This window comes from Cervus canadensis, chromosome X (assembly GCF_019320065.1).
Source record: "Cervus canadensis isolate Bull #8, Minnesota chromosome X, ASM1932006v1, whole genome shotgun sequence".
Taxonomy (NCBI): domain Eukaryota; kingdom Metazoa; phylum Chordata; class Mammalia; order Artiodactyla; family Cervidae; genus Cervus; species Cervus canadensis.
The window spans coordinates 75,218,778-75,226,276 of NC_057419.1; positions in this window are offsets into that span (position 1 = coordinate 75,218,778).

Here is a 7,499-nt window from a genome sequence, read left to right on the forward strand (position 1 = left end):
GAGTAGAAAGTACTAATTCCCAGGCTCTGACCTAATTCCCTCACTCTTCCTCTCTGGTGCCCTGGCCTGGCTTCTTGCTTTCTGAAAGTATTATTGTTTAAAACAATAATGCAAATGCATTTTTAGAATTAATGTCATCTCTTCAAAAAGGAAAAGCACATGAGTCTGAAGGAAGGATGTGTAGGATGGTTATGAAGGCTTTACCTGAAGAAATAAAAATGACAGAATAACTTGGCTTTCTGTTGATTGTTTTGTTTCAGATTAAGGAATGATTCATCAACCAATTATAGCCCAAAGGAATGAACACATGAGTGAGCTTTCATGAGAATGGAACTTCAGCCCTATCAAAGTTACCTGATAGTTGGCTGTCACAGAGCACCTTGAAAGTGTGCTTCTCTGCCCAATGTTCAATATAAACCTTTGTAAGGAAAGTAAGAGAGGCATAGGAAAAAGAGGATAGAATTGCCGTATTACTAGATTCTAGGGGTGATAGGAGTTTGGAGAAGCCTGTATCTGCATAGTAATGTGTCTGGCTGATATAACAGTGCTTACTTAGAAGTTTCACAATGTTAGATAGAGTACTGAATTTGAAAATAGGAGCTGTAATTCTTAGTTCTATTGCTGTTACTGTGTGAAGCCTGCGACTTCATTTTCCCCAGCACCAAAATGAGGCAGCTGGGTAAGAAAGCACCTAAAGTAGCTTTCAAATCTAGTGTTTTGTGGATAAGAGCCTGCAATTTTCATGAGCAATCAAATAATATGCCATTAAGGTGGACCAAAGCAAAATGCACAAATGTGTTTTGTTGGGTCCATTGAATTTTCCTTGCATTTTCTTTCTACCTCTGAAATGTATTCACATAATTCTATTAGCCACATATATATTTCACCACAATACCCCAAATTTTGCCTGTTGAAATCATGCTCTTCTTTGAAGCCTATCCCAAAGATTATTTTTACAATTGCATTTTCCCTGATACTCTAAAACAAGAAATAAACTCTCCATCTCAGTGCCTAGAACACATAATCTGCCTTTCTCTTACAGCAGTAATCACAGCTCTTCATCAAGACTGAGTATATATATATATATTTTTTTTTTCTCACACTGAGACACTGGACTAGGTCTTACTCATTTCAGTGTCTTCCACATTTTCCTGTATCTATCACATGGGAATTGTTCAATCCATGATATATTAAATCTTTTCACACAAATATTAAGACGCATCTTGTCTCTCTGAAATGACATTGCAAATTAGTAAAAAAAAAAAAAAAAAACTAAGTATCTGTTGTGTTCAGAAATGTAAACCAATTTAAATTGTATCTTAACTTTGAATTGTACAACAACTTCAGACTTAAAAAAATAGTTCTGGAAATTGTACAAAGAATTCCCAAATACCCTTCATCAAATTCATCATCAGTTCAGTTCAGTTCAGTCACTCAGTCGTGTCCGACTCTTTGCAACCCCATGAATCGCAGCACGCCAGGCCTCCCTGTCCATCACAAAACCCATGAGTTTACTCAGACTAATGCCCATCTAGTCGGTGATGTCATCCAGCCATCTCATCCTCTGTCGGTCCCTTCTCCTCCTGCCCCCAATCCCTCCCAGCATCAGGGTCTTTTCCAGTGAGTCAACTCTTCGCATGAGGTGGCCAAAGTATTGGAGTTTCAGCTTCAGCATCAGTCCTTCCAATGAACACTCAGGACTGATCTCCTTTAGGATGGACTGGTTGGATCTCCTTGCAGTCCAAGGCACTCTCAAGAGTCTTCTCCAACACCACAGTTCAAAAGCATCAATTTTTCGGCACTCAGCTTTCTTCACAGCCCAACTCTCACATCCATACATGACCACTGGAAAAACCATAGCCTTGACCAGACGGACCTTTGTTGGCAAAGTAATGTCTCTGCTTTTTAATATGCTATCTAGGTTGGTCATAACTTTCCCTCCAAGGAGTAAGAGTCTTTTAATTTCATGGCTGCAGTCACCATCTGCAGTGATTTTGGAGCCCAAAGAAATGAAGTCTGACACTGTTTCCACTGTCTCCCCAACTATTTCCCATGAGGTGATGGGATCAGATGCCATGATCTTAGTTTTCTGAATGTTGAGCTTTAAGCCAACTTTTCCACTCTCCTCTTTCACTTTCATCAAGAGGTTTTTTAGTTCCTCTTCACTTTCTGCCACAAGGGTGGTGTCATCTGCATATCTGAGGTTATTGATATTTCTCCCGGCAATCTTGATTCCCACTTGTGCTGCTTCCAGCCCAGCGTTTCTCATGATGTACTCTGCATATAAGTTAAATAAGCAGGGTGAAAATATACAGCCTTGAGATACTCCTTTTCTTATTTGGAACCAGTCTGTTGTTCCATGTCCAGTTATAACTGTTGCTTCCTGGCTTGCATATAGGTTTCTCAAGAGGCAGGTCAGGTGGTCTGGTATGCCCATCTCTTTCAGAATTTTCCACAGGTTATTTTGATCCACACAGTCGAAGGTTTTGGCATAGTCAATAAAGCAGAAATAGATGTTGTTCTGGAACTCTCTTGCTTTGTCGATGATCCAGTGGATGTTGGCAATTTGATCTCAGGTTCCTCTGCATTTTCTAAAACCAGCTTGAACATCTGGAAGTTCTCGGTTCACATATTCCTGAAGCCTGACTTGGAGAAGTTTGAGCATTACTTTACTAGCGTGTGAGATGAGTGCAATTGTACAGTAGTTAGAGCATTCTTTGGGATTGCCTTTCTTAGAAATTAGAGTGAAAACTGACCTTTTCCAGTCCTGTGGCCACTGTTAAGTTTCCAGATTTGCTGGCATATTGAGTGCAGCACTTTCACAGCATCATCTTTCAGGATTTGAAATAGCTCAACTGGAATTCCATCCCATCCACTAGCTTTGTTCGTAGTGATTCTTTCTAAGGCCCACTTGACTTCACATTCCAGGATGTCTGGCTCTAGGTGAGTGATCACACCATTGTGATTATCTGGCTCGTGAAGATCTTTTTTGTGTAGTTCTTCTGTGTATTCTTGCCACCTCTTCATATATTCTGCTTCTGTTAGGTCCATACCATTTCGGTCCTTTATTGAACCCATCTTTGCCTGAAATATTCCCTTGATATCTCTAACTTTCTTTAAGAGATCTCTAGTCTTTCCCATTCTGTTGTTTTCCTCTATTTCTTTGCATTGATCGCTGAGGAAGGTTTTCTTATCTCTCCTGGCTATTCTTTGGAATTCTGCATTCAAATGGGAATATCTTTCCTTTTTTCCTTTGCTTTTCATTTCTCTTCTTTTCACAGACATATGTAAGGCCTCCTCAGACAACTATTTTGCCTTTTTGCATTTCTTTTCCTTGGGGATGGTCTTGATCCCTGTCTCCTGTACAATGTCACGAACCTCCGACCATAGTTCATCAGGCTCTCTGTCTATCAGATATAGTCCCTTAAATCTATTTCTCACTTCCACTGTATATTCATAATGGAATTGATTTAGATCATACCTGAATGGCCTAGTGGTTTTCCCTACTTTCTTCAGTTTAAGTCTGAATTTGGCAATAAGGAGTTCATTATCTGAGCCACAGTCACCTCCTGGTCTTGTTTTTGCTGACTTTATAGAGCTTCTCCATCTTTGGCTGCAAAGAATATAATCAATCTGATTTTGGTGTTGATCATCTGGTGATGTCCATGTGTAGAATCTTCTCTTGTGTTGTTGGAAGAGGGTATTTGCTATGACCAGTGTGTTCTCTTGGCAAAACTCTATTAGCCTTTGCCCTGCTTCATTCCTTACTCCAAGGCCAAATTTGCCTGTTACTCCAGGATTTTCTTGACTTCATACTTTTGCATTCCAGTCCCCTATAATGAAAAGGACATCTTTTTTGGGTGTTAGTTTTAAAAGGTCTTGTATGTCTTCATGGAACCATTCAGCTTCAGCTTCTTCAGCGTTACTAGTTGGGGCATAGGCTTGCATTACCATGATATTGAATGATTTGCCTTGGAAATGAACAGATATCATTCTGTCATTTTTGAGATTGCATCCAGGTACTGCATTTTGGACTCTTTTGTTGACCATGATGGCTACTCCATTTCTTCTAAGGGATTCCTGTCCACGGTAGTAGATAATATGGTCATGTGAGTCAAATTCACCCATTCCAGTCCATTTTAGTTCGCTGATTCCTAGAATGTCGACATTAACTCTTGCCATCTCCTGTTTGACCACTTCCAATTTGCCTTGATTCATGGACCTAACATTCCAGGTTCCTATGCAATATTGCTCTTTACATCATCGGACCTTGCTTCTATCACCAGTCCCATCCACCACTGGGTATTGTTTTTGCTTTGGCTCCATCCCTTCATTCTTTCTGGAGTTATTTCTCCTCTGATCTCCAGTAGCATATTTGGCACCTACCAACCTGGGGAGTTCCTCTTTCAGCATCCTATCATTTTGCCTTCTCATACTGTTCATGGTGTTCTCAAGGCAAGAATACTGAAGTGGTTTGCCATTCCCTTCTCCAGTGGACCACATTCTGTCAGACCTCTCCACCGTGACTCGACCGTCTTGGGTGGCCCCACATGGCATGGCTTAGTTTCATTGAGTTAGACATGACTGTGGTCCTGTGATCAGATTGGCTAGTTTTCTATGATTATGGTTTTAGTTTGTGTGCCTTCTGATGCCCTCTCGCAACACCTACCATCTTACCTGGGTTTCTCTTACCTCGGACGTGGGGTATCTCTTCACGGCTCCTCCAGCAAAGTGCAGCCACTGCTCCTTATCATACATAACCATAATACAACTATGAAAATCAGGAAATTAGCAATGATCCAATGGCCATATCTAATCTACAGACTTTATTTAAATGTCACCAATGGTCCCATGAATGTGCTTTTTGTGATCCAGCATTTAACTGAAGATCACACATTACATTTAGAGTTTTAATGTCTCCTAAATCTCTTTTAAGCTGAAACAACATTTTAGTCTGTCTTTCAGATCCTTGAAACCATTAAAAAAATATTGGCTTTTTTTTTTTTTTTTTTGTAGAATGTTCCTCAAATTCGGTTTGTGATCAGATTGTGCATTTTGGTAGAAATACCATATAAGTAATGCATGCTACTTAGTGGGTCATATCAGGAATCATATGTCCATTTTCCCCATTACCAGTTATGTTATTAACTTTGATCATTTGGTTGAGGACATCTTCTCTAAATTTTATTATTTTTTTTCTTTCAATGATTAATAATTTTCCTGTAAGGGAATGCTTTGAGACTATGTTATTATTGTAGTGTTTGTCAAGTTGTGTTTTTCTATTTCTCTCAATTTTTTACATTTACTAGCTGAAATTCTAGTAGCAGATATGAGCTTTCTCTTCTCTCCCATGTGTTTATTTATAAGATAATCTTTAAACAGGATGGATCCATGGATTCTTATATTATATATACAATGGGTAATAGTCCAACACCCTTGTTCTTTACTTTGTTTGAGCCAACTTTTAAAGAAAAATTTTCAATTCTGATTTTATCCTGTTCTCTCTTCTGACCTAAGAGTAGTGTATGAAGCTCAAACTCTTGATTAGGGCTACCCAAAGAATAGGAGGTCCCTTTTTTTTTTCTCTTAAACTGTATCAAATCATGGGAGCACCTAGTACAATATCATACACTCAGTGAATATTCAAAAAGTGGTGTTTTTTTTTTTTTTTTTGTTACTGAAGCAGGTAATTCTGAAGCCTTGGCAGAATGAAAGCTCAAACTTCTGTTCATTATAAGTAATTTTACTTTGGGCCATATATTCAACCAATATTCTGTTCATCATTGTAGATGTTGAGTACTGAAGCAAGTTTTTTGCATCCAACAACTGTCTAGAGGCACTGCTCATAGAACTAGGAGGTAAATAATATTGGCATTGCTTCAAGATGACATTGGAACACTGGCATGTGTTACTGTGCTAAATTTAACCATGTATGAAGGCTACTAAATGTATTCATTTCAGTGCAGATCTTGATTAAACACTGATAAATTGGACAGAAGAGAAAATGGAGCTTGGGCTAAGATAATGACCCTGGTAGGTAAGGACTTTAGAAATAGGGAAAATGGTGAAATAGAGAGCAATTTGCATGAAACAATTCTCCCTGTAACTCCAAAGGGTAGAAAACAACCCACAGTTGCATTCAAATCAGTCAAGTGAAGAAAACAACTCATTAAATGAAAAAAAGAAGATACTCTCTTTCCTGTGAAATCTGGCAGACCTCAGAGCTACAAATCGGAGAGACATTTCAGGTAAGTAACATTATTCACTCTAAGCAAGATATGGTTAAAAAAATGTGTATCTATTTGGAACTCAGTCCATGGGGTTCTAGTTAATGGGAACTAGAACATGCGTGTGATACCGTAGACCCAGAATGGATCTAGTTTTGTAGGGCTTGAAATGTATATAACATGGCATTCCTTATGTGAGAAAAAAAAATTCATGACATTTACTTGCAAATATTATACAAGCATGTGAGCATGTGAACATATCGCTAACATACCTCTCAGAGTCTTGGAAAGTATCTATGCAAGTGAGGGCCCCTGAAGCTTCAACTCCATTAGCTTCGCAGTAAATATGTTTCTGGGTGGATCCATAGAATGGACTACAGGAAAAACCCGATATGAGGCTCTGATAACTTTCCTTGCCTGATACAAGTCTATAGGCTTAATTGTCATAGTTATAACCCAGAATAGAGACGCCACAAAGAAAATTATATTGCTTCTGTTGAAACTGTAGGATTACTGGGTGGCTTTTGTAAAAGTAGACTACTCTGTGGAAGTCACTGCCCCAAAGCAATGATTTGGTAGATTTCCTGTAGCAAAGGAGTGGTGGAGGGGTGAAAGGTAGATAAGTCAATGATATGAGTGGATTATATTGGGTTGACCAAAACAGTTCATTTGGGTTTTTCCATAGCAGCTTATGGAAAAAAGCAAAACAAATTTTTAATGTTAAAAATGTTACAACTGTAACATGCTAAAAATGTTTAAAAGTGCAATGAAACATATAACTCTTTGTGATTTGTGAGTTTATGGTATTTGCTACTTGAAGATTTAACAAGAAAGGACTGCATCTCACAATTTTTGAATCTTCAGTTCAGTTTAGTCACTCAGTCGCATCCAACTTTTTGTGACCCCATGAATCGCAGCACACCAGGACTCCCTGTCCATCACAAACTCCCAGAGTTTACACAAACTCATGTCCATCAAGTCAGTGATACCATCCAACCATCTCATCCTCTGTCATTTCCATCTTCTCCTGCTCCCAATCCCTCCCCAGCATCAGGGTGTTCTCCAATAAGTCAACTCTTTGAATGAGGTGGCCAAAGTACTGGAGTTTCAGCTTCAACATCAGTCCTTCCAATGAACGCCCGGGACTGATCTCCTTTAGGGTGGACTGGTTGGATCTCCTTGCAGTCCAAGGCACTTTCAAGAGTCTTCTCCAACACCACAGTTCAAAAGCATCAATTCTTCAGCACTCAGCTTTCTTCACAGTCCAACTCT